Genomic DNA, 27,744 nt, shown 5'->3' on the forward strand with positions numbered 1-27,744 from the left:
TCCATTACCCCTTGTCCTGTCACAGGACAGCACAGAACAAAGTGTCACCCCATCCTCCTGACATCCACCCTTTAGGTACTGATAAATACTGATGATGTCCCCCTCGGTCTTCTCTATTCCAGGCTCACCAGCCCCAGGTCTCACAGCCTTTCCTCATAAGATGTTCCAGTCCCTTCAGCATCCTGGTAGCTCCAACATTGATCAGAGTTAATAAAACCTCCCCCAGCAGAGAGAAGTGTCTGGGGCTGCTCGTGCATCTGGTGTGTGACATTTGGACTTGTGTCTCTCCAACACACAGAGCAAGATTCAGAGACACATGAGCCCACTGCACCCTAAAGGTACTTTCCAAAGGAAGACAGTTCATGTGTACAGGATGCCCAGGGATTAACCTTGGTGCCTGCTGGGCACTTGGCTGGGCTACAGGGCAATGAGTAGTGATGGAGAACACCCATCTGAAGGCACTTTCAACCCACAGTGCCTTTGGACTTTGTTAGTCAAGGGAAGACTTTTTGTTCTGCTAATTCAGGAACAACCTGCTGAATTTTCAGTGACTTTGGGATCTTTTATAGGCTGTATCTTTATGGGGCACTGGGGACCAGGGGAGAGGGATGTGCTGGAAGGTCTCAGCTCCACACCAACCTCCACACAGTGCTCCCCAGCCTCTCTCAGCCAGTGGAGGAGAGATCCAGGTTACCTTTTCCTTGCTGGGTAAATTCCACAGTGCTGTTTGCACATTTACATTGTCTCTCTGAGGCCAGGATGAGATCACTGGAAAGTCTGATCCTCCCAGAGAAAAAAACCCCAAGCCCTACACAACAAGAAACAGGGAAGACAAATGTCCTCAGCCTGGTGAGAGCCTGGGCAGAGCTGTGGCTGTGCCCTCCATGACACCTTGGAGATAGGTGCCTGTGGCATGTCCATCTGTGGTCTTCACCATCAGTGTGTCACAACCTTTCTCTGCCCTTGGGGACCTCTTGGCTCTCAGGTGGTAGTTTCCACACCAAGGAGTCTTCTGCTTAGGGCCATGTCCCAAGCCCGCTGGGATGTCGAGCTGACATTCCCATTCAGTGCCAACAACCCCAAACCAGAGGGGATTCAGCTGCCTTTCAGGACATGGGATCAAAGCTGCACCACAGGGGCAGACTCTGAAAAATGGACCTTTTTTCCCCTCCCTTTTAACTGGGAATCCCCCAAGAAAACAGTCTGGAAAAGCAAGGCTGTTAGCTTGCTGTAAACTTGATAAACACATTACATTACAAACACACAGCACCAATCTGTTATTAAGGAGGTTCCACAAGTGCCAGCAGATCCCTGACAGTACAGCTTTGTTTGCCAAAAAGGGCCATTTTTCCCCCACCTCCCAGAACAACAGCTTTTGTATCTTCTGGCCAGCTCCAGTTCCCAGTCAGCTTTTACCTTGGTCATGCCTCAGGTAACTGAAATCAAACCCAGAGCACAGGCAGGGAAGGAATGATGCTGCCACGCTCCAGTGCAGCACTGGAGGGTTGGTTTTTCTCCTTCCAGGTTTGCAGGAATGCATGATTAAAATCTTCCCCAGGACATTCCTCCTGCTTAAATCTCGTAACTGCCTCCCTCCCACGGGAACATGAAGCGAAACTGGGTTTATGGGAGATTCCCAGTGAGAGAAAGGAAGCTGGGCATGAGCACAGGGAGCCTGAGGACAGCTGAATGGATCACCTTTACCTGCACTTCACCCCAAAGTCCATCCTTTACAAGCAAAGAGGGATCACCTCCAAGCATGGCTGGGCCTGCAAGAGAACCCTGAGCTATGGCAGAGGGGCCAAAATGACCCCGTGGAAGGAGTGGGGAGGCTCCAGACAGGCAGAAAACAAAAGCAGGAGTTTTAAGCAACCTGCCAGCCACTGCTTTTTCCAGATGTTTTGTCTTTCCAGGTGTTACATCTCATCTGCAGTGGTGAAAAAGCACTAGGACCACCTTACTCTTTATCCTCAATAGGCTTTCAAGAAGATAATGGGTCCATCCAATCTCCTGAGGACTAGCTCTACCCAAATCACTGAGTGACATCCATCTCTACATCCATCCATCCATCCCAGCTCCATCCCACCTCCTGAGGAGGATTAGCTCTACTCCAATTGCTCTGACATCCATCTGTCCATCCATCCCAGCTCCATCCCACCTCCTGAGGAGGATTAGCTCTACTCCAATTGCTCTGACATCCATCTGTCCATCCATCCCAGCTCCATCCCATCTCCTGAGGAGGACTAGCTCTACCCAAATCACTGAGTGACATTCATCTCTCCATCCATCCATCCCAGTTCCATCCCACCTTGTGAAGAGGATTAGCTCTACTCCAATTGCTCTGCTATCCATCCATCCATCCATCCATCCATCCATCCATCCCAGCTCCATCCCACCTCCTGAGGAGGACTATCTCTACTCCAATTGCTCTGACATCCATCTGTCCATCCATCCCAGCTCCATCCCACCTCCTGAGGAGGATAGCTCTACCCAAATTGCTCTGAGTGACATCCATCTGTCCATCCATCCCAGCAGCCACTGTCTCCAACACTCAGCTCTGCCCTCACCCCAGTTCTCCAGAGCCCTGTGTTTCCATCAGGAACCCAAGTGAAGGGACTTTCTGCAGACACAAAGGAGGAAAAGAGAACTGTTCCAGAACAAACACTGAGCTAATTTCCCATTTCCCAGCATTGCTGTGTTAAATAAAACTGAGAAGGGTTTCTTTGTCTGCCTGGATCGATTCAAAGCACTCTTCCTGGTAGACATTTCCACACCAGCACCTTACCTAGGCAAGGTTCCCTGTCTCATTGCTACACAGCAGGACTCCACACAACACTGCAGCTCCCCACCACCTCCTGACCTCCCCATCCCATCCAGCCACGGTGGCTCCTTGGCCTTTCCCCTCAACAGCCCTGCCTTGGAGACAGCAATATTTCTATGCCTGATGCAGAAAATCTGGGGTGAAACCTCTTATTTCCCCAGCTGTGGTGGGTAAGCTCTTCATGGCCACCTCTTGCCTGCAGCCCCAGGGAGTCTTGTAAACAGAATAATCCATAAACCAACTGCATCTTCACACTTGCTTTACCCAAATGAGTTAGCTAATGCCTTCCAGTTAGGCAGAAGAAAAATTGCTTCCAGATAAAGCAGCTGAATGGTTAACTAAGCCTAGATTATGAAGGCCTGGCTCTGTTTCTGCCTGAGTAGGTTAATTGTTAACACTCTAGTAACAAAGGCCTTTGGGAGACATACCTAGGCACTGTGCCATGTGAGAAGGGAATCAATCACTGGGCAAAACAGCCCCAAAGCAAAGCAATGCCTTGGCACAGGCAGCACCTCAGGCATGTGGTGCTGGCAGGACAGGCAGCAAAGGCATCTGAAGGTCAAACATTGCACCCCCTGCCAACTGCAGTGAGAGGTGTGCTCCTGCCTTTCCATGCTCAGGGTTGTTTGTGTCTGCTCTAATGAGTGTGCAATTATTGACACAATGCAAACATCATTTTTGGGGGGTGTGTGGGGGGGTGAGGATCTACACCTGCTCTGTGGTCAGGGCTCTGGTGACTCTCCAGTTTGCTGGCAGGAGGTTGGTGTGGCCGGAGGGAAAGTGTCCTGGAGTGCTGGAGCAGGTTGGAAACGGTGTGAAAAACAGGTGAAAAGGAATCTGTTGTGATTGTTTCAGCTTCTTAAAGACATGGAGAGGGAAAAGAAGGGTGAGCAGTGAAAAATCAGCTCTAGGGAGCAAAAGCACCATCACAGAGAGAAGCATTAACCAACCCTGGAGAGAAAACACCAGTGAGACCCAGGGCTTGCAATCACACTCTGAGTGTGGAAGCTGTTTGGGTCTGGGTCTCAGCAAAGCTGCTGGCACCTCAGAGGTTGTTGCTCACCCTGAGGCAGCTCCAGCAGCGATGGTGAGATGGGAACCCACCTCCTGCTCCCTGCCTGGGCTGGGCAGGGTGGGCATGGGCACAGGGGAAGCTGCTGCACCTCTTGCAACTTCTTTCCCCTCTTCCTGACATGCTGGCTTGGTGGCTGCCAGGTTTTGCTCTACTGCTGAAACATGACATGAAAGCACTTGGACCTGTGTGTGAAAACATGCAAATCTGGGGCCTTTGGACCACAAGCTTTATCCACAACCAGTTCCAAACAAACAATTCCTGCTTTTCCCTAGGACACAGACCTTCCCTGATGAAGAGGGAAGCTCTTCCCACTACTGGGGCCAGAAAGGGAATATGGAAAGGCAGGTTAGAAGGTCAGGGAGTGCTAAAATCTTGTAGCCACCTTCAGATAGCTCCTTGGCCATGGTGTTGGTGCATATCTGCACATCCTGCAGCCATCTGTGCAAAGGCTTTATGATTCCTGCTGGCCTACAAAGAGATGGGCAAGCCCTTGGTGCAAGGGCAGACTCCAAACCCTAGCAGGACATGAGCCAGTGTCTCCTGAGGCTCAGCTGAGCTGTGCTTCGAGCCTCAGCCCCTTTTGCACTGTGAGGTAAATTGTTCATATGGTTCTGTATCTTTCTTGGCAGATTTTGATACAGGATCATAGAATAGAATCACACAATTGTTTGGTTAGAAAAGGCCTTGAAGCTCCTGCAGTCTCAGCCCTCCCCTCACCCTGCCCAACCCTGTACTACCCCCTCAGCACCTCAGCTCCACGGCTTTGGGATCCCTCCAGGGCTGGGCACTCCCCCAGCTCCCTGGGCAGCCTGGCACAGGGGTGACACCCCTCTCAGGGAAACAGTTCTGCCTCAGCTCCAACCTCAACCTCCCCTGGGGCAACCTGAGGCTGTTTCCTTTTGCCACTTGTAGCTTTGAGAGCAATGACCTACCCCCTCCTGGCCACAACCTCCAGCTTCCAGATAGTTCCCTGAGGACTCAGCCAGGACCCCAGGGCCACGAGCAAGACAGAGGAACAGAGATCTTGGGCAGGAGCAAATCACTACAGAGGGGTTTGGGAGACCTTGTCAAGGACCAGCTCCCAACTGCAACCTCTGAAGGGACCTTGGTAGCTCTGCCCCTGAGAGCTGGGTGTGTAGTAGCAAGGAAGGCATGAATTCAGAAAGCAACACCAAAGCCACCCCAGCTGCCTTCTCCTGGGAGTAACCCCCATGGATCCTAAGGCTACTTCCTCTGCCATCCACATGCAACTGCTGGAATCCACCCTGAAGCACTGTGCTACAATCCCAGCCTGGAAGCCCGGCCAAGGATCAGTTTGGGAAGATGGGCAAGACCACCCTGCCCCTCTCTGACTCATGCTTCCCAATGACACCTCCAGCAGCTGAGAGTGCTGGATGTTCCACACAGTATCCCACAGCATCCTCTGGATAACTGGGCTCAGTTAAAAGCCACCAGCCCCTCCAGTACATGGCTGTTTTGGAGCCATGAGGACTATGATTTGCTTTTCTCTCCTGCAAAGGCAGCAGCAGGTGTGGGGGGACAGGATTGGGTCCCCATTTTGGGGTCTGTGCTTTCTTGGGCTGCTGTGGGAAATGAAAGCAAGTGGCTCAGAAACATTTCCTTTCCCTTTCTGTCTGCTAATAAGATAATTACAGCCTTTTGTATTCTGGGAAACTACTTTCTCATTATGGGGCCCGAATCAGCTATTTACATAATAAGCCTGAAACAAAAGAGAGGAGATGAAAAGCCCCAGAGCTTGTGCTGCTGCTGAGGGAGAGCCCATGGGATGAGGCTTTCTTCAGCCCCAGGGTCTCTCTGCTGAGGGCTGGGGCATGTGGCATCACTTGGTCCAGGATGTGCCCAAGCTGGGAGGGTCCCCAGACTCCCCAGATCCAGCCCAGTGTGCTCCCCTAAACCCACCCATTGTGATTGCTGTTGCTGAAGGATTTGGGAGAGGTGTATTGAGACCCCCTCAAGCCATGTCAGCTCTGTCCTGATGTGGTCAGCATGTGTGGCTCAAGTGGGACAAGTTCCACCACCCAAGGTTAGGTTGGGTGCCAAGCTGGTGGTCCCATGTCACATCTCCCATGTCCCAGTGTCCCCTTGCTCCCAGCTGGGGCTGAGGGACTTGCTGGCTACCAGCCTGTCCCATCCCTTGGCCCATGTCCTTGTTCCTTGGCTCACTTTCTGGCCAAGGGATGAGGTGAGTATCAGCCTGTCCCATCCCACATCCCATGTCCCATTTCCTCATCCCCACCAGCTGGCCAAGGGACACTTTGGGTACCAACCCGTCTCATCTCACACCTCATATCCCAGTTCCCTATTCCCTGAGGTATCCAAGGGGCACTGGGTACTAACCTGTCCCATTCTACATCCCATGTCCCATTTCCCTGTCCTCCCAGCTGGACAAGAGACAGTTTGGGTCCCATTTCCCATTACATATCCCATTTCCCTGTCTTGCCATCTGGACAAGGGACAGTTTGGGTCCCATTTCCCATTCCATATCCCATTTCCCTGTCCTCCCAGCTGGACAAGAGACAATTTGGGTCCCACCCCACTTCTCATGTCCCATTTGCCTGTCCCCCCAGCTGGCCAGGGGACACATTGGGTACCAACCTGTCCCATCACACCTCCCAGTTCCCTGTCCCCACAGCTGGCTAGGGGACACTGGGTACCAAACTGTCCCCATCCCACATGCCAGTGCCCTGTCCCCCCAGCTGACCAAGGGACACTCTGTGTACCAAAGTGTCCCAGCCAGCCTGCCAACCCGCCACCTCCCTTCCTCAATAAAGGCCCCATTGTTCTCCCCCACAAAGCCTGAATAGTGCAGCCTGCTCCACCTTCCCTGGCTAATCCTCCTGCTTTGCTATCAGTTTTCCTCCTTGGTCAGTCTCTGTGTTGAAGGGACACGCTCCACTGCCACCCCTCCCCATCCCTGTCCCCCAGGAAGGGGCAGGAGGGGGAAGCACAGCAAAGCAGAGCTGAAACTGCCACTGCAGAGCACATGGCTTTGGCTCTGTGCCCTCCTGTTTGTCCTCCTCCCCTCTCTGCTCCCTGGGAGTGCTCCTGGAATGGATACTTTTTCCTATATGTGCTAGTGAGGATGATGAAGAGCACCAGAAGCTTGTGCTGGGTCCACACTTGTGGCTGCTCTCAGAGCCCTGGGTTTGGATCCAGGCTGGCATCCTCCAGGATGCACTCAAGGGCAGAGAGGAGGGATTTCCCTTTGCATGATCTAGGTGACCCTGCTTCTGCAGGGGGGTTGGACTGGATGATCTCTAAAGGTCCCTTCCAACCCCTACCATTCTGTGATTCTATGGTACATCTGTCCTCATTGTCCCAAGGAGCAGCCAGTGCCAGCAGAACAGGAGGGTTTCAAGCTCAGCCCAAACTGCCAACTCAAATCCTATGTGTCCCTCAAGAAGAGTTTGGACATGGTTCCATCTGTGCCCACTTATCCCTGTGGCTGCCCACAGGAGATGCCCAGCACAGCCTGGGGGCTGCTCATTGTCCCCAGTGACGTCTCCATGGCACCAGCTTTAGTGGCACAAGGAAAAGTCCCTGAATTCACTTGGTACAAAGGGGTTTGATGGAGGGGCCTCAGCACTGACTGTGGGGCTGAGGCTCTGGGATGCTCCATGCTGCAGCCTAGACCACTTGAAATCATGGAATCATAGAATTGTTTCACTTGGAAAAGGGCTTGAAGCTGCTGCAGTCCCAGCCCTGCCCAGCCCAGCACTACCCCATGGCCCTCAGCACCTCAGCCCCACGGGATCCCTCCATGGTGGGCACTCCCCCAGCTCCCTGGGCAGCCTGGCACAGGGCTGACACCCCTCTCAGGGAAACAGTTCTGCCCCAGCTCCAACCTCAGCCCCCCCTGGGGCAACTTGAGCCCATCTCCTCTTCTCCTGTCATTCATTACTGCAGAGAAGCCATCCCAGCCCTCAGTTTCCCCTTATTAAGGGGCTGCCTCCTGGGCAAGGTGTCTGGAGCTGAGGGGCTGCTGCCTGACGTGGGTTATTGCAGCAGGGGGTACTGGGGAGCTCCTGGACCATTGCAGCATGTGAGCACAGTGCTGCTGTCCCCTGTAAGGCTCCAGTGAGGAGCTACACCCCACGCCTGGCACCCCAATATCTGCCTGAGCATCCTCACGTGGCCCCACATCCCAAATCTGAGGGATCCCCATGTGGTTTCCAGCCAATAGCCCCTGAATGCCTCGGGGTGGGAACAAGAGGATCCCCCGCTCTTCTCACCCCCGTCCCCCGCATGACTCGCCCCCGCACCCGCAGCTTGGTGCCCGGCGGCCGTCCCCTGCCCGGCTCTGCCGGCTCCACACCTCGGTGCCAGCGGGAAGGACGAGCTGGGACTCTCGGCCGGTTCCCCCCCAGCCCCCTCCCCGCCTGGGGTTTATCGTTAGCCGGCCCCGAGGCATTCCAAGGGCACCGAGTCACAGCGGGAAGGGTTCGCTCCTCCCCGGCCCCGCCGCCGGCCTCGGGGCTGCTCAGCTGGCCGCTTACCCCAAAACACATCGGGGTGCCAGCTGGAACCGGGGTGGGTTTATAGGGGAGGAAACAGCAGCTTTCATCACCCTCAACAACTCAGCTCCGACCCCCCCGGTGCGAACGCAGAGGGTCCGTCATCCCCCCCCCCCCCCAAACCCCCCCTACATCAGCTCCCACCAGCTCAGCCCCACATTAATCCACCGAAACCCCTTCCTTCCCCTGCCTGGCCCCTTTCTAGCCTCAAACAAAGACACCCAGCGACGGAGGGAAGGAGGAGAAGGGGAAAGACTCCCCGCAAGAGCTGTCACCCACCGGGGCTTCCCCGCGGAGCATCCTCCGGCTCCTTCCCCGCGCGTCCCGAGCTTCAGCATCTCCCCGCTTGCTCACCACGAGGGGGGAAAAACCCACCCCAACAACACCTTCGGAGAACAACCTGCTGCTGGGCTGCACTTTGCTCCGTGTGATTGGCCACGGCTGGCCCACGCCTGCGGGATCTTAACCCTTTGTGCCCATCGGGACTGAGACGAGCAAACGGGGAGCTCGGGGCTCGGCGGCTGGGTTTGTGCTCCAGTGGGGGGTTTTGGGGGGTCTCAAGGCTTGGTTTCCCTTCAAATGGGAGTTTTGGGGTGTGACAGCTTGACACAAATAGAGATTTTGGGGGTGTGGAGCTTTGGTTTTGCTCAAATTGGGACTTGGGGTCAGGCAGCTTGTTTTTACTGAAGTGGGGCTTTGGGGGTGTGGCAGCTTGGTTTTCACTCAAGTAGGGGTTTGTGGGGGGTCTGATACATGGGAGTTTTTATCAGTGAGGATTTTTTTTGCTCTGACAGCTTGCTTTTGCTCTAATAGGGATTTGGGGGTGAAATGGCTTGTTTTTGCTCAAATAGGGGTTTGGGGGTTCAGTGGCTTGGTTTTGCTCAAATAGGGGTTTGGGGGTTCAGTGGCTTGTTTTTGCTCAAATAGGGGTTTGGGGGTTCAATGGCTTGGTTTTGCTCAAATAGGGGTTTGGGGGTTCAGTGGCTTGGTTTTGCTCAAATAGGGGTCTGGAGTCCAATGGCTTGGTTTTGCTCAAATAGGGGTTTGGGGGTTCAGTGGCTTGGTTTTGCTCCAATAGGGATTTGGGGGTTCAATGGCTTGGTTTTGCTCAAATAGGGGTTTGGGGGTTCAATGGCTTGGTTTTGCTCCAATAGGGGTTTGGGGGTTCAATGGCTTGGTTTTGCTCAAATAGGGGTTTGGGGGTTCAATGGCTTGGTTTTGCTCAAATAGGGGTCTGGAGTCCAATGGCTTGGTTTTGCTCAAATAGGGATTTGGGGGTTCAATGGCTTGGTTTTGCTCAAATAGGGGTTTGGGGGTTCAATGGCTTGGTTTTGCTCAAATAGGGGTCTGGAGTCCAATGGCTTGGTTTTGCTCCAATAGGGGTTTGGGGGTTTAATGGTTTGGTTTTGCTCAAATAGGGGTTTGGGGGTTCAATGGCTTGGTTTTGCTCAAATAGGGGTCTGGAGTCCAATGGCTTGGTTTTGCTCAAATAGGGATTTGGGGGTTCAATGGCTTGGTTTTGCTCAAATAGGGGTTTGGGGGTTCAATGGTTTGGTTTTGCTCAAATAGGGGTCTGGAGTCCAATGGCTTGGTTTTGCTCCAATAGGGGTTTGGGGGTTTAATGGTTTGGTTTTGCTCAAATAGGGGTTTGGGGGTTCAATGGCTTGGTTTTGCTCCAATAGGGGTTTGGGGGTTCAATGGCTTGGTTTTGCTCAAATAGGGGTTTGGGGGTTTAATGGTTTGGTTTTGCTCAAATAGGGGTTTGGGGGTTCAATGGCTTGGTTTTGCTCAAATAGGGAGTTTGGGAGCTCACAGCTTGGCTTTTGTCTAATGAGGGTTTTGGGATCTAATGGCTTGTTTTCACTCAAAGAGTTATTTTGGGGTCTTCCCAGCATGGAACCCCTCTACCTCAACTTTCCCACCCCAATGGGGATGCAGCTGTGTGGGTGCCTCGAGAGCCCCTTCGCTGGACAGAGAGGGACAGAGGACACAAATCCAGGCCAGTAACTTTGAAACAGCCTCAGCTTTGCTTTTTAGAGTTGTTTGGTTTAAGTGATGTTCTAATCAATTTAATTGACATCCTGGCAGGGATCAGCACTGGGGTGGCAGCAGGCCCAGGGCAGGGATTGTCCCCTGTGCTGGGCCCTGGGGAGGCTGCAGCTCCAGGGCTGTGTCAGTGCTGGGCCCCTCACTCACTGCCACAGGGACACTGAGGGGCTGCAGCGTGGCCAGAGCCGGGCACAGAGCTGGGGAAGGGGCTGGAGCACAAGAGGGCTGGGGAGGGGCTGAGGGAATGGGGGTGTTCAGCCTGGAGAAGAGGAGCCTGAGGGACACAGCAGCACTCAGACACTCCCTCACAGGAGGCTGCAGTGAGCTGGGGTCAGTCTCTGCTCCCCAGTAACGAGTGACAGGACATGAGGAAACAGCCTCAAGTTGCCCCAGGGGAGGTTGAGATTGTAGCTGAGGCAGAACTGTTTCCCTGAGAGGGGTGTCACCCCTGTGCCAGGCTGCACAGGGAGCTGGGGGAGTGCCCAGCATGGAGGGATCCCAAAGCCGTGGAGCTGAGATGCTGAGGGGTCAGTGCAGGATCAGGACAGGGCTGGGACTGCAGCAGCTTCAAGTCTTTTTCCAACCCAAATGTTTTTATGATGCTAAATCTTTATGTGCCATCACTGACCCATCTCAACCCCAAACTCCCTGATAAAGCCAGGCACACAATGCACAGTAACAGCCAGAAAGGTGAAGAGGGGTTTGGTCCTGCTATAGCTCATCAACAGGTTTCTGCTCAGATAAAATGAGAGGGGACAGTCCTTTTCTCCCCTGGTTATTGCAGAGGAAGAAGTGAGCTTTAAACAGTCCACCTGTCCTCCCAAACTTTGGCACTTTCCAGCTGGTTCCAGCCTGTTTGTACAAACAGGATGATGCCCAGCAGCCCAGAAGCCAGACCTGGATGGTGCCCTCCTTCCATTGCCATCCAAATGAATAAATCATGATGGAATGCTGGAAATTCCAGGATAACCAGTGCTCTCAGGCCATAAACTTTAGAGCCCTCCATGTTTCAGAGCAGAGCCCTGGTGATACAGCATGGTCCAGAGTTCCTTCTCCCCCCTCCCTGGCTGCTGGTGCTGCAACCAACCTTCCCACCAGGGTCCTTCTATTGGGTTATTTGTAGTGGTGAAAGGATTGGCAGGAGGGAAATCAAGCTACACAAAGCTGCCTCTAATTCAGACTCATTTGCTGAAGTGAGTTTGCTCTTGGCAGGGTGTGTGTGCCAGAGGAGGTGGCCGGTGTCAGCATCACACACGAGGCTGGGTGCAGCAAGGGCACTGCAGTAGCAATCATGCTAACAGCCATCGAATATGGGCTGCACATGCATTGAAATCATGGCAAAATGCACCTCTGGGGTGCAGGGGGAAGGTATCAATTATACCCAAATGGATTCCTGCAGAGATTCAAGCTCTTTAGTTTTGCCCTTTGGCTTCAGAAGCAAAGACTTCCCAGAAACGAGCTGGTTTTGACGTTGCTACAGGTGATGGCCAGAGGCAGCATGTGTGGCACACACCTGGGGAAGAGCCACAGGTATAACAAGGCCTTTCCATCCTAGGGACTGCTCTTGCAATAACCAGAGCTGACCCAGGAGCTTCATCATAGAATCACAGAATGGTGGGGTTGGAAGGGATCTTTAGAGCTCATCCAGTCCAACTCTCCTGCAGAAGCAGGGTCACCTAGAGCAGGTCACACAGGAACGTGTCCAGGTGGGTCTTGAAGAGCTCCAAGGAAGGAGCCTCCACACCCTCCCTGGGCAGCCTGTGCCAGGGCTCCCTCACTCAAACACTGAAACAGGTTTTTCTTGTGTTTCAATGGAACTTTTTGTGTTCCAGCTTCATCCCATCACCCCATGTCCTGTTACTATCTACTATAGAAAAGAGGGATGTCCCAACTTCCTGCCACCCATCCTTTAGATGTTTATAAATGTTAATGAGATGCCCCCTCAGTCTCCTCTTCTCCAGCCCGAACAGCCCCAGGTCCCACAGCCTTTCCTCATCAGGAAGATGCTCCAGTCCCCTCAGCATCTTGGTGTCCCTGCACTGGCCTCTCTCCAGCACTTCCCTGTCCCTCTGGAGCTGGGGAGCCCAGAACTGGACACAGGACTCCAGATGAGGCCTCAGCAGGGCAGAGCAGAGAGGGAGAAGAACCTCCCTTGACCTGCTGCCCACACTCTCCTCAATGCCCCCAGTCTGCCATTGGCTTCTTGCCCACGAGCCCACGTTTCTGGCTCATGTTTAGCTCATTATCAATTAGGACTCCCAGGTCCCTCTCCTGGAGCTGCTCTCCAGCAGGTCACCCCCAGCCTGTGCTGCTGCAGGGGGTTGTTCCTCCCCAGCTGCAGGACTCTGCCCTTGTCCTTGGTGAACCTCAGCAGGTTCCTCTGTGCCCAACTCTGCAGCCGGTCGAGATCCCGCTGAATGGCAGCTCAGCCTCTGGGGAATCAGCCAGTGCTCCCAGTTTGGTGCCAGCAGGGAACTTGCTGAGGGTCCCTCTGTGCCCTCATCCAGGTGGTTGATGAAGATGTTGACCCAGACTGGCCCCAGAACCCATCCCTGTGGAACTCCACTGGCCACAGGCCTCCAACTCGACTCTGTGCCATTGCTCAGCACCCTCTGGGCTCTGTCATTCAGCAGCTCTCCATCCACCTCACTGCCCACTCATCCCAGCAACACTGCCTCAGCTTTCTGATGAGGGTGTTGTGGGAGACAGTGTCCAAAGCCTTGCTGAAGGCAAGGCAGATGCCATCTGCTGCTCTCCCCTCATCCAGCCAGCTGGTTGGTCACTCATAGAAGGCATCAGGTTGGTCACACAGGATTTCCCCTTGGTGAAGCCATGTTGACTCCCCCTGATAACCATTTCTCCTTCCTATGTTCAGTGATAACATTCAGGATGAGTTGTTCCATCACCTTTCCAGGGATGGAGCTGAGGCTGACTGGCCTGGAGTGTCCTGGGTCATCCTTCCTGCCCTTTGTGCAGCCTGCAGTGCCATTGGCCTTGCTGCAGCCCTCAGGCACCTCTCCTGTCCTCCAGGATTGTTCAAAAATGATGGAGAGAGGCTTAGCAACCACATCAGCAGCTCCCTCAGCACTGTAGGATGCATCCCATCAGGACCCATTGACTTATGAGCCTTAAGCTTGGCCAACAAGTCTTTAACCTCTTCCTCTTCCACCCAGGGCAACTCCTCTGCTGTCCTGGCCATCAGGACATCCATCCCAGCAGTGGGATTTGGTGAAGCTGCCCAAGCAAAGGAGCCCTTGGCTTGCAGGGTGTGGAGCTGCAGCATACCCAGACTCTGCACATCTTGCAGGAGACAGGCAGTTTCCCGACATTACAGCTGGTTAAGGCTGTGCTCATTCTCCCTTTGGGAGCTGTGTTCTGTCTTAGCACTTCTCACAGACGAATAAATCCTGATGGAAGAGGCTTTGGAGGATGCTGGGAACTCCAGGATAACCTGTGCTCCCTGTGCTTTTGGGCAAGTCATAAACTTCTGAACCTTGAAGTCTCATTTCTAATCCAGGTCTCCAGCTGCTGAGTCATAAAGCTCTCTCCCCACCAACCTCACCTCTACCAAAGCTCCTTCCACTACCTCTGAGAGCCAGCAGAGACCCCCAGGTTCACAGCCAGCATTCCATTGTGCACTTCCAGCTGTATCCAGGCCATTCTGCTTCCCTGTCCCCACTGGACAGAACTGCCAAGACTTGGGCTTTGGGGCATCTCTGCCCTCTTTGAGGGTATTTATCTACCTCTGTGCTGCCCTTTTTGGGCAGCCACAATCAGGCTGTCCACCCAGACCCAATCACCCAGGGTACCTGCAGGCCCTCACCATGGCAGGCTCTGGCTGAAGGTCAGATGGCTGATGATGGGTTCTTAATTGCCATTTCAATTAGTCAAGTTCTTTGTTAGCAACACAACTTGCAAGAGGCTTTCTCTCCAAGATACATTTGGCTGCAGGACTCATCCCAGGGGGACCTTGGGGAGCTAATGGGGAGAGGGGTATCCATCAGAGCATCTCTGACAGCAGGGCTTTGATGCCTTTTTGGTGGCACAGGTAGCTCCTGTCTCACCTCTGCCCAGACTGCTCTTTTCCATGCAGCACCCTGAGAGGGGTCAAAAGTTGCCAAGATGCTCAGCTCAGTCTGTGAAGCTGCTGCTATGCTGGGGTCAGCCAGGAGCAGAGCTGATGAAACTCCAGAGGAGGAGCCTCCACAGCCCATCTGGGCAGCCCCTGCCAGTGCTCCCTCACCTCAACAGGGAACAAGTTTGTGCTTGTGTTTCTTTGGAACCTCTTCTGTTGCAGCTTGTGCCCGTTGCCCCTTGTCCTATCATTGGCCATCACTGAGCACAGCCTGGCTCCAGCCTCCTGGCATTGCCCCTTTGGGGGAAATCTGGAGCCTTGAGTTGTGTGGAGCCAGGACAAACCAGGCAATGGGAGGGGACAGTGACTTGGCCATGCCAGAAAATTCAACCTCACTGGTAGGAAAGCTGATGAAACCCCCAGCAGGCTGCAGAACCTGAGCAAGCTCTGTGTCTGAACTCCCAGGAAGGAAAATGTGATTTGACTACCCAGTGTTTGTGATAAGGAAGAAGCTGCTGAGTGCTTCAGTGATGCAAAAGCCTTCTCTGTACCTGGAGGCTCACCTTGCACAGGGAGATGCCACCATTGCACTGGCCTGGAAGTGAAAAGGTTGACAGAGGTTGTTCCTGCTTGTTAAGTGGAATGATTTGAGCTTGTGTGAAGTCCTTTCATACCCACAAAGAGCTGTGGATGGGAGAGGTCCTTCTCCAGGCTGCTCCCAGCGACTGCTGAGGGTTCCTGAGGCTGGGTTGGTATTGCAAAGCTGGGTTGATGCCAACTGCAGCAATGAGGGACACTTTCTATCTCCAGTCCACCATAACATCTGCCCACTCAGTTTGAACAAGCCAAAAGACCTTGGTTTATGTCATCCAGAGAGATTGTTTCCTCTTCTGGCAAAAACCTCCCTGCTGGTATAAGTTGTCTGCTCCCCTATCACCACAGAGCAGACAAAGCCACGACCTGCTGCATCATCCAGCCCTGCCCATAAATCAGAGGAAGCTCCTACACCTCCAGCTGTGGCTGCTGAGAGCCCCAAGTGTGTGCTGGGCTGTTCCAGCTTGGCCATGCCATGTAGGTCAGGTCTGAGCTGCATGGGGAGGGAAGATGTCATGCTCCATAAAAGATTATCCTAAGCATCTGGCACTTCTGTGTCTGCTCATTGTAACTGTAGGAATGTCTGTTTAAATGACCACTTTCCTTCCTGCAGCCAGTGAGAGGGATGAGAGAGTTTTGTTCACCAGCCCCTCAAAGCACACAGTGAGGAGGGAGCCTGTTTCTCTCACAGGAGCTTGAACCACATTAATGCTGGCCAAGCAGAGCTGTCCTTTGTCCCTACTGTCCCTTCATGCCTTGGCTGAACAACCCCAGGAGAGGCAGTGATGGTGGCCAATACTCCTTGAAAAGCACTACCAAGTTTCCCCAATTCATTTCTAGACTGCAGAAGCTTGCTTAAACATCCTTGGGTGGTTATCCAGAGCAAAGGATGCAAACCTTCCCTTCACAGTCCCAAGGCAGCAGGCAAGGTCTGGGGAAAACCAGATTGGAGCAAGAAGAAATTGCAATCAGGAGGGGCAGATTTCCACTGAGATCATCAGATCTGTTTGAAAGTGCCATTTCTATCCACGTTGGGAGTCAGGGATCCAGCCCCCTTGGCTCAGGGTGGAAGGGGTTTCTTCAGCATTACAAAGGAGGGATGTTAGGCCAGATCCTCAGCAGGTGTAAGCTGTGTGTATGCATGATTCCCCATCCTCTCCATCCTGGCCAACCTCTCCTCTGGACAAGGCCAGGTGACTCGATGGCTTCAGCAAAAGCTGTGACTCCTCAAGCTTTGGGGAAAGGGAGCTTCTGGAGGGGCAGTGGGAGATGAAGCAGGAAGGCTGCAGCATGTCTGTGGTGGAGCCAGGCTGTTCTCAGTGATGGCCAATGACAGGACAAGGGGCAATGGGTACAAGCCTCTCTGTGCAGGATCCAAGGTCTGCACTCCCTTTCCAGTCCAGAAGGACCCAGCTGGCACAGTCCACAGACCACAGGGAGGGATGTGGCTGACTGAAGGTGGGTGTAGGCTGAAATGCCATCTAAAACCACGGCCAGCTGATGGCCCCAGGCTCCAGTGGGAGCTCACAGTTTACAATAAGTGACCTGAGTCCAAGAAACACATCCCCCAGCTGCTGCCTTCCCCATGGCTTCCTTGTCCTCATAGAAACATGAGTATTCCCTGCCCTGAACACAAACTCCTTGGTGGCTGCTGGCACTGGACCATGCCTGGAAACGAATTTCCCCAGTGCTTCTGTCTCTCCCTGCTCTCACCTCCTTCTCTTCAAACTCTGTGTGGCCATTTCCCCTGTTCTCAGCTCTCTAAACTCTGCCTGAGGTTGCTTTCCCACTGAAGGACTCATGCCTGCTTCATCTCCAGGCTTGTCCTCCTCAAGCCATGCACTATCTCAGATGCTAAGTGGAGAAAATGAGGAGAGGTCTTCTAGGCCTGACTTTGCAACCTCAGCTGATGGCAGGATGGCCCAGAAGGAGGAATCCCCTCTCCTTATCATGGATTAGTCCTAAAACACATCAAGAAAGGACCCAGGTTTGGTTGGACAAGAGGGACAGGAGAAGGTTGGAGGAGAGTAGGGTCAGGAGAGTGTGCAGCCAGAATGTGTGCTGCAGGTGATGCCTCCAGGATATTTACCAACCTTTTCTCCTGACTATTTGCAGTCAAGGCAGGGTTTACTGGTCATGTCAGGGGACTGTGTCTTCTTTGTCCAGCACAGGTGGAGGAAGCCTGTGTCCTGGTGGCACCACGTCTCTGGCTTCTGTTGCCTGGCCAGCCACAGGAGAAGGGAATGGGACACAACTGGAAGCAGCAAAACTGAGAAAACCTCAGAAAGGACCCACAGGCAAAACATCTTCCTGGTTTGGAAGGATTTTAGGCTGGAGACTTGTGCTCACACTGTGATTTCACCCTGGCAGAAGGGACTTTGTGGGTCACCTGGCAGATGTTCGTGCAGCCAGGAGCAACCTTGGGATTGACTGAAGTGTTTGTGTCCCACCAAGTCTCCATCCTTGCCTTGACAAACCAATTTTCTTCTGTGGTTCACTCAGAGCCTTGGCATCCCCAGCCCCTTGCTGGGGAGGGGGCAGTGGCTGTCCATGCAGGTGCTTCTCCAGCATGGAGCAGATGGCTGCCCAGCATCTGCTGACGTCCAAGCCACACTAGATGCCAGAGCTGGGGGGAGACCTGGCTCCAACGTCACTCCCTTTCCAGTCCATCAGGCAGAAAGGTGGACAAGGGCCTTTTCCCAGCCTCAACAAAGCCAACAGAGCAGATGCAAAGCCATTAACTCCTTCTGCTCCATCACTGAGGAGGTGGGTGGGGAAACCCAGGAACGATCTTCCACAAAGCTGCCCTCCTGCACACTGTCCAGCTGGCCAACTGACCTCACTCCTCCACCTTCTGCGTGAGCCATGGAGCAGTTAGGGTGAAAAACATAAAAGAAAGAGCTGAGGGGAGAGTAGGGGATGGGCCAGAGAGGGAACATTTCCATAAGTGCATAACAAAAGCTGCTTACATAAGGGCATCCTGCATCACCCACCGACAGCATCTCGGTGAGATCAGTACATCTGCACCACACAGCTCAAGAAAACACCATCACATTAGCTTCCAGCTCCTATAATTAGCTCTTGCAAGATGTGTGCCAGGGGTTGGATCATTTCAGGTACATTGGCTAGAGGGTGAGACACAGGTAGATGGGATTGTTCTGGGATTTGCTCCTGCAGCAGCGAGGTGTGTAATCATAACTACCTGAAGGTGAGTGCAAAGAGCAAATGACCTCCAGATGACTCTTTGAGACCCCTTACTCTTCCATGATGGGAATTATTCCCCCTGACAGTGATGATTTTATAGAGCCTTAAATACAAACCTACTTTTCCAGGCATTTCTTTCCCAGGCTGGAGATTTCTTGTTCTCCACAAACCCCACTCCCTCCACATCCCCTTTCTCTGTGTCCTTTGCAGCCCTTTTGTATATGTGATGGGATGTTGTGACCAGAAGCCTTGCAAGAGTACAGCAAGGCCAGGGAGAAGCTCCTAAATACTGGCTTTAAGTAGACTTGTAGCACATGTTAGGTAGGGATGAAAATCACTTGGTAGCAGTGCTGGCTCTGGAGTTGGCAAAGGGTGAGGTTGGACATTCCTGGCTGCTCTCTGCTCCATGAAGTCCCAGCAAGACAACTCTCCTGCCACTCATGGGGACATTTAGCTCTGTCCACAGAAACCATCCATCCCTCTGGCCTCTTCATCCTCACTTAGAGACATCCTGACCATAACCTGGTGTTGCCTTTCCTCCTGGGCTCTATTTGGTGCATTTAGGCTTGCTTGAGTTGTGGTTGTGGGGTTGGGAGGGAGATATGGAGAAGTGGGTGAAGTTCCCTTCAGTTTGCAGCCCATGTCCATACAGCTCAGTGCTCATCCTCTCCTTACTGAGCATGGAGCCCACACCAGTCCTTCAGAACATCCTCCTTCCTCAGTTCCAGCAGCTCTGCACATGATGCTCACCTCACCACCTTCCACTAAGCAAATAACCAACACACCCTGGATCTCCCCAGGGATCCACCTGGCATCCACCCAGCCCCCAACTGCATGAGGAGAAGACCTTGGGGACTCAGCCTCACACCTCCACCCCAGCTCCCACTGCTGTGCTTTGTTCCATCCACCCAACCCAGATCAGCCCAGCAGCGATAGTCTAAAGCCAGGCAAAGGCTCCTGAGGCTTTGTGCTGCTGTGGGACAAAGATGTGCAAAGGGAGAAGGCTGAACCACCACAGAGATGTGCAAAGGGAAAAGGCTGAACCACCATAGAGATGTGCAAAGGGAGAAGGCTGAACCACCACAGAGATGTGCAAAGGGAGAAGGCTGAACCACCACAAAGATGTGCAAAGGGAAAAGGCTGAACCACCATAGAGATGTGCAAAGGGAAAAGGCTGAACCACCACAGAGATGTGCAAAGGGAGAAGGCTCAACCACCACAGAGATGTGCAAAGGGAGAAGGCTGAACCACCACAGAGATGTGCAAAGGGAGAAGGCTCAACCACCACAGAGATGTGCAAAGGGAGAAGGCTGAACCACAACAGAGATGTGCAAAGGGAGAAGGCTGAACCACCACAGAGATGTGCAAAAGGAGAAGAAGGCAGAAGGTCTCAGCACTCCTCTGTACTTTGTTTCAGCCCTACCTTTTGCTCAGGGCAGCAGGATGCCTCAGACATGCACATGAAATGAGAAACACTTGTGAAACAAGCTCCAGAGGAGCTTGGCACACGTTACAAGCTTCGACTTCAGCTATTTGGGGCACAATTCATCCCAGCACAGCATCCTTGTTCATTTGTCTGGGCTGTCAAGGGCTGCCACAGGATCTGCCTGTACAAACACCAGAAGGGTTCTCAGCCTCTTTCCCCTGGAGGTTCCTAAATGAATCTGTGCTGATGAATTGCTCAGACACCCCTGGGAAGCTTGACAAGAGCATCAGTGGCTTTGGGGCAGTGCTTTAGATAGCTTACAGTTGGGAGCAAGACCACAGCCATGGGGAAATGCCACACAGATGTTGATCTCTGTCACCTTTTCAGAGTGGAAAGGAGGAGCATTTAGCTCAAAACCATCAAGGGGCAGGTAAAGGAAGAAATCCCTTCCTCATGTGGTGGTAGGTGACCTGGGGAGCTCCCTGCTGTGGGATGCAGTTGATGCTCAGGGGGTACCTGGATTTAAGGGGAAACTTGACAAGCTCATGGGCCAGAAATCCATCATGGGGCAATGCAAAATGCACACAAGTCAAATGTGGGGGTGTGTTGAGGGAATATAAGACAAATGACTCTTTGTTACCTATCCTTCCCTGTGGTTTGTATTGATTTCCCTGCACCACTAAGTGCATCCACCACGTGCCAGGGGGCAGCAAGAGCTGGGAAAACTGTGGCACAACTCAAAGGATCATAATCCAGAGGGTCTTGTGTGCATCATGCTGAAAAAGAACCCCCAACCCAAAAAGCACCTGGATATTTTGCTCCACCAAAATGTGATCAAATAAACTCAGGCAGGCAGATAAACTGCCAGGGCTGTGTTGACTTCCAGAGAGGGGGATGCCAAGAGCTGCAGGATCTGTTGGCTCACCAGCACAAAACCTGGGAGTGACAGCAGGCAGGGAGGGCAGTGCAGGTGTCCCAGCCTAGAGGACATGGTCAGCTGAGCATGTTACACTGGGCCATGAGCAGAGAGCCACAGAACCACAGAACTGTTCGGTTGGAAAAGCCCTTGAAGCTGCTGCAGTCCCAGCCCTGCCCTCATCCTGCTCAGCTCAGCACTGACCCCCTCAGCACCTCAGCTCCATGGCTTTGGGATCCCTCCAGGGCTGGGCACTCCCCCAGCTCCCTGGGCAGCCTGGCACAGGGCTGACACCCCTCTCAGGGAAACAGTTCTGCCCCAGCTCCAACCTCAACCTCCCCTGGGGCAACTTGAGCCCATTTGCTCTTGTCCTGTCCTTCATTACTGGAGCAAGTAGACCAAACCCCAGCTCCCTGCAGCCTCCTGTCAGGGAGTGTCAGAGAGTGCTCCTGTGTCCCCTCAGGCTCCTCTTCTCCAGGCTCAACACCCCCATTCCCTCAGCCCCTCCCCAGCCCCTTGTGCTCCAGCCCCTTCCCCAGCTCTGTGCCCGGCTCTGGCCACGCTGCAGCCCCTCAGTGTCCCTGTGGCAGTGAGTGAGGGGCCCAGCACTGAGCACAGCCCTGGAGGTGATTCCAGGTGGCCCCTAGTCCCAGGAGAAGTGGAAGCTCTGGAGAAGCTCTCCATGACTTGGTGAGGAGCTTTTTAACTTGATACATGTGCATTTCTCGTGGGAGCATCACTGTGGTGCAGACAGACCCCCCCCAAGCACTTGAAGAAGCAGACAGCCAGAACCTGGACCCATGTCCTCACAAGCATGCAGGTGTGGCAGGAGATGGCACTGAGAGGGATTGGGACACGTGTTGGCATCCCAGCAGAGGTGAGCTTGAAAGGAGGGTGGGCTGAACACCTAGGGTCTCTTTTGGGGGTTTCCTACACATGCAGGTGCCCTTTTCCACAGCAATTAGATGCCCAGCAGAAAGTAGCTGGTTCTGCTTTGAAATCCCCCTCCAGCTCACAGTCCTCCCCCACCTTTTTCTAAGTGCCAGAGCTTTCACCCCACATGGGAATAGCTCAAAGGCCCTTTCTCAAAGCACCTCAATGCTTCCAGCTAAAGAGCAGATATGCAGAAACAGCACAACCTCAGGTAGTTTGAAGATGCTGGGAGCAAGAATCTGTCCAGCTGAGACCATGGCCAGGGTCAACACAGGCTCTGAAAGCCATCAGGTGACCCCAGGAGCCCACACAACTGTGGGGTCCTGCTGACCAGAGAGGTTTTGACTGCATGAGATGGGGTAGAGGAGGGCCCTGTGTTGTGTTTGATGATGTTTAAGCCAGCTGTAAACAGCTTTGGTGCCACTCCATCCCCTCTCCTTGCAGGAGCCCATCCAAACTTTCCCACCCAGAGTTGTCCCCTCTCCAGCACTCAGATCCCCACAGTCCTAACCCAGCCTGCCCAGAGCTTTGTGGCTTCTTCACTGGGGCCCATTCTCAGCAAGAGGAAGGTGCAGGAGGGTGTGCTCCCATGTCCTACCCTGCCAGGGCCAGCTGCAGTAGAGACACACAAGCCACAGCTGCACCTGGGGTTAAAGGAAGGATTGTCATTGGTATTTTGGGAGCCACTTCCTTCCCCTCCCCTCAGAATAGCTTTTTGTCTTTGGGTTTGTTTTCTTTCTGGCATTGAAAAGCTCTGACCCTGTGTTTTGAATGGACTCAAGCACATTGAATGCCTCCTGGGATGTGGCTGTTTGGAGGAAGAGAAGGAGGAGGGAATTGCATTGTGTCCAACCTTGCAAACCTTTGTTGAGGAAAAGCATTGCCTTCTGCTGCTCCCTGCCTGGCTCTGAGGAGTCCTGTGTCCTCACCCAGCTCCTCCCTTAGATCCAAGGAGCCATCCACCCCCAGGAATGCCACTCACGTCTTTGCAAAGCCCTTCAGCAACAGCTCCACCAGCAAAACTCCTCCACAGAGGTAAAAATGGGGGAATCCCTACCCAGATCCAACACAGTCCCTTTATGAGCTGCCAGGGTTGATTCAAGCCTCTGCTGCAGCAAACACAGGTCATCATGAAGTCCCAGAGTGCCCCTCGTGCTGCTGAGACCTCATGAAGGGTTCAGCTGCTTCTTGCATGTTTGGAGACTCAACTGCATCAGTTCTGGCACTGACTGATGGTGTTATGTGTGCTCCAGTCCTGATCATGATGTTTATTCAGCCAGTGGATGCCCAGCTAATAATGTCACCCTCTTATAAGAAAGAATAAAGGCTCTGGCTGACAACCTGGCTTTTTGGCAGCACTGGCAGAGAGTCCAGGCAGTCTTGGAGACCCCACTTTCAATGAGATTGTCTTTTCTCCACACAAAGTAGAGAAGAATCATAGGATCATAGAATGGTGGGGTTGGAAGGGACCTTTAGAGCTCATCCAGTCCAACCCCTCTGCAGAAGCAGGGTCACCTAGGTCAGATCACATAGGAAAACCAGCACTGGTTACCAGAACAAGAGCTTGGTGGCATTCTGGCTCAAGGAAGTGATGACATTTACTCTGCAATGAAGTAAGCCCTTTCCCAAGCCTTGGCCATATCAGATCTGAGTGTTCTCAGACAACAGGGAGGAAGCAACTTGGGATTTGCATTGGAACAAGGGAGCTGCAGCAGCAGCAGCCTTTCCCTGTCCCCAGGCTGGACATCAGCAAACTGCTAATGACAACAGAGAAAAGGCAGAAGCAGCTCAATCATTTCTCTTCTGGCTGATGTTCTCAGATTGCACAGGGCCAACAAAGTGCTTTCTAGTTCATTAGCAACCCAGGAAGACACTAAATGGCATGGCCTAGGGATAAACATTGTGAAACAGGGGGCTCAGATGGATTGGCTCCCAAGAGTTCCCTAGAAGCAGGGTGAGGAGAAGTGTGTCCTGCTGCTCATCCTCTCTGAGAAGCCCTAGGATTTCTCCCTGAGCCTAGAAGAACTGGGGAGATGATGATTAGTAGGGTAATATTGAAGAAAAGGGGGAAGAAGAAGAGCTGGAGTGATGCAGCAGAGAGTGCTGCAGGGCTGGAGGGATGGAGCGTGGGAAGCTGCCCATATAAATAGATGGCTTATGCAAAGCAGGACTTTGCAGATTGCTTCAACTTCATTTGGAGCAGGTTGTGTTGGGTGACCCAGGCAGCTTCACAGATGGGAACATGCATGTGAGGTGCAGAGGTTGAGAGTGACAGGGTTATCTGGTTGAAGAGTGAGTGTGGTTTGTTATGAAAGTGTATGGGATCATGGAATCATTTGGGTTGGAAAAGGGCTTTAGGATCCTGGAGTCCAAGCTCTCCCTTCACCCAGCCCAGCACTGACCCACAGCCCTCAGCACCTCAGCTCCACGGCTTTGGGATCCCTCCAGGGCTGGGCACTCCCCCAGCTCCCTGGGCAGCCTGGCACAGGGGCTGACACCCCTCTCAGGGAAACAGTTCTGCCTCAGCTCCAACCTCAACCTCCCCTGGGGCAGCTTGAGCCCCTCTCCTCTTGTCCTGTCACTCATTACTTGGGAGCAGAGAGGGACCCCCAGCTCACTGCAGCCTCCTCACTGCAGCCTCCTGTCAGAGTTGCTCCCTGTGCAACTGGTGCTTAGAGCCAAAAAAAAAGGACTAGGATGAGTAAAAACTCAGTGATCATTCCCCATATATCCCCTGCCACAAGGCTTTTCAGGGCTACCCCATGCCTGAGGTTGCTTTTGGACCCTCCAAATGATGCCATCAGAAAGCTCTCACTGCATCACACTACCTGGTCCCTCTTCACCCAATCTAAAGGCATTTTGTCCTCCTTGGCAGTGAATCTTGCAAGAGAATTCTGCCCTCTGAGAAAAGCTGCTTCCCTTGGCTTCCCCTTAGCCCAATATTTGAATGATCTCCAGCTGCATCTCGAGGGAGAGGGGAGAGTTGCATCCACTCATCACTTCATGCTGCAAACAGGCACTTTAATCCATTTTAACCTCTATTTCTAGTTTGAATATGCTCAGAGTTTTGGTGCTTTCAGGCACTCTGGGAATTAAAAAGTCATTGTACCAGGTGATGGTTCCCCTCTTGTAACTCCTCTGCTTCACTCCAGGTCACAGGGATAGCTGTAAGAGGTGGCCCTGGAGCAGAAGTTATCTTCCCACCTCGGCCACTCTCAAGCCCCAAGGAGACAGAATCCCCCAAGGTAATTCATGCCAATTACTGCAATCAGCTAATTAGCAAACAAGATCGATTCAAATGAAGTTACTGTGTCAACAGCTATTATGCAAGCTTGTCCCTGCTGGAATGAAGCCATCCTGGGAGGGTTTGTGAGAGCTGGCCTGATCAAAAGCCCTCCTGGATGGGAAATGGGGAGAGTTAAAGGAGGTGCCTTGGGTAGGAGGGAAACTAAGGGCAAAAACCCCATTGCTGAGGCAAGATAAGGAGAGATAAGGCATCAAGAATGGAAAGAGATTCAGGGAATGGCTTGGAAGCATGAAAGGGATGACAGAAAGGGATGATTCCCAGCAGCCACACAGCTTGGGCTCAGAAGTCAGCTCCTCACCCAGGAACCCCAAAGTGGGGGGGAGTTTCTCTCCTTCCAAGCAATCCCCTCCAGATGAGAAGAAACAGCCTCAAGCTGCCCCAGGGGAGGTTGAGGTTGGAGCTGAGGCAGAACTGTTTCCCTGAGAGGGGTGTCACCCCTGTGCCAGGCTGCCCAGGGAGCTGGGGCAGTGCCCAGCCCTGGAGGGATCCCAAAGCCGTGGAGCTGAGGTGCTGAGGGGTGTGGGTCAGTGCTGGGCTTGGGCAGGGTGAGGGCAGGGCTGGGACTGCAGCAGCTTCAAGGGCTTTTCCAACCAATATGATTCCATGAAACAGCCTGGGAAGGGCTCTGTAACCCTTCCCCCAGCCACAGGAATGGTGCAGGCAGAGGCCTGCAGGAGACAACCCTCATCCACATCTCAACCCACACCAGCACCAGCTCTGCAACTAAAACTGATGGTCCTTTTTGGAAGGGAATTGCCAGCTTAGGCTAGCTTGGGATGCAAGCACTTCCCAATGGGAATCAGAGCCAACCCTGCTCCATTTCTGCCTGCAGGCATCTCCTTTGGGAAAGGCAAGCCTGGAGCTGGATGAGGCTGCCAGGGTGGGATGTGTGGCTCTGGGACCAGCTCCAAACCCAAGCCAGAGGAGGATGTAAAGCCTTTAGAGGCATCAGCTAATCCTCCCCTAAGCCCACTGTGGTGGATTCAGAGAGTGTTTTTGTCACTCACCCCCAGGATCAAGATCCTTGGAGGATAAGTGTCCAGAGCAAATGGATTCTTTCCCACAGAAGGGCATGAAAACTGGCTCCAGGGAAGGTGTGGAGGCTCCTCAGGAGGTTTCCAACCCCACCTGGACACATTCCTGTGCCCCCTGAGCCAGGGGAACCTGCTTTAGCAGAGGCTGGGGCTGGAGCAGCTCTGCAGGACCCTTCCAACCCCCACCATGCTGGGGGGCTGTGACTTCTCTGCTCATTCTCATGGTGGGAACTACTGCAGGCAAAGCCATTAACATGCTGCTTCTGCTTTGAGGCTCGAGGAGGGGAAAAGACATCAACAGATTGATGGGGAAGTTCATGAAAGGAGAAACAATGAAGTTTTCCACCTTCAGGGAATAACCTCAGGGTGGTGGATGCAGCAGGCAAGGCAGTGCTGAGAGAGCTGTGTGGGCTGTGTGGGCATTCACAGCATGGGGAGAGCTCAGGGAGAGCTTGCCTGATTTGTAGGGCTTGTGTTTAAAACAAACAGATCCCTTTTCCAGCCTGAAACCTCACACTCCAGACAGGGGGAAATGTATTTAACCGAGAAACACCAACCATTAATCACCTCTGGAGCCTGAGGCTTTGCACAGCCTTTGGCTGAGGGACCTTTTCCCAAACCCATGCATCCACCTCCCAGGACATGCTGGCTCCTGTGCTGCTCCCCAGTGCTCACACAGCACCTTCCAGCCCCAGGGGAACAATCCCTCCTTTCTTTGCAGCTCTCAGGGTGCTGCTGCTGGAGTGTTTGTCGTCCCGGCGGGCGCCTGCCCTGGATTGTTTGCTTAGGGATTTTGTAAAAGAAATATTATGATTAAGAGCTAATTTGGGCCCCTGAAAGAGTGGAGGGGAAGTGAAAGGCCTGGGTTGGCACTGAGGAATGTCAACATGCCATGGGTGGGGGTTGGCAGGTCCCAGAGGAGTCGATGTGGTGTCGTGGATGGGATGAGTTTTGCTCAGGCTCTGCTGGAAAAGCAACTGAGATGTTGCCTGTGGGGAGGGTTACTCACCCCAAACACACAGTCACAGAATCTCAAGGGCTGGAAGGAAGCTCCAAAGCTCATCCAGTTCAACCCCCCTGCCAGAGCAGGACCATAGCTCATAGCTGTGGTCAAGCAAGAGTGGACTGTTGGAGATTGCCTATAGCATAGCATCATGGGATCACAGAACCACTGAATGGTGGGGCTGGAAGGGACCTATAGAGATCATCCAGTCCAACCCCCCCGCAGAAGCCTGCTCTGCTCCAGAGGCTCTCATCATCCATATAAATGGCACAAAGTGTAAGAAAGGGACTAGGACACTGGACTTACTGAAGTAAGAGATGACTCCATGTCCCTCCCCATCAGCTGGAGAGGTGGGCACAGCATCTTGGCTATGTGAGGATAGCCAGAGGCTTAAATGAGCCTGGAAACTTATCTGTGGAAGACTCCTTATCATGCTCTTGGGTTCCTCAGGAACTAACATTCCCCTTTGCTCAGCCCCCTGAATGTCACAGAATCACAGCATCTCAAGGGCTGGAAGGGACCTGGAAAGCTCATCCAGTGCAACCCCCCTGCCAGAGCAGCAGCACCTAGAGCAGGGCACACAGGGACTCATCCAGCTGGGTTGGAATGTCTCCAGAGAAGGAGCCTCCACAGCCCATCTGGGCAGCCCCTGCCAGTGCTCCCTCACCTCAACAGGGAACAACTTTGTCCTTGTGTTGCTTTGGAACCTCTTCTGTTGCAGCTTGTGCCTGTTGCCCCTTGTCCTATCATTGGCCATCCCTGAGCACAGCCT

General features: G+C 53.2%; 1 protein-coding gene across 3 annotated transcripts in view; it reads right to left on the minus strand.

The window, feature by feature from the left end:
- The window catches only part of LZTS3 (leucine zipper tumor suppressor family member 3), a 54,500-nt gene that overhangs the window by 19,273 nt on the left and 7,483 nt on the right, over positions 1–27,744 (minus strand). Inside the window, exon 1 of one of the 3 annotated variants that reach the window (XM_061993250.1) lies at positions 8,711–8,803. The exons of the other annotated variants lie outside the window; for them this stretch is intronic. The gene's annotated coding sequence lies outside the window, so the exon portion shown is untranslated. Of the gene's footprint in view, positions 1–8,710; positions 8,804–27,744 lie in introns of those variants that run through there. 3 annotated transcript variants of the gene reach the window in all.

Source organism: Colius striatus, chromosome 3, assembly GCF_028858725.1.
Source record: "Colius striatus isolate bColStr4 chromosome 3, bColStr4.1.hap1, whole genome shotgun sequence".
Taxonomy (NCBI): Eukaryota; Metazoa; Chordata; class Aves; order Coliiformes; family Coliidae; genus Colius; species Colius striatus.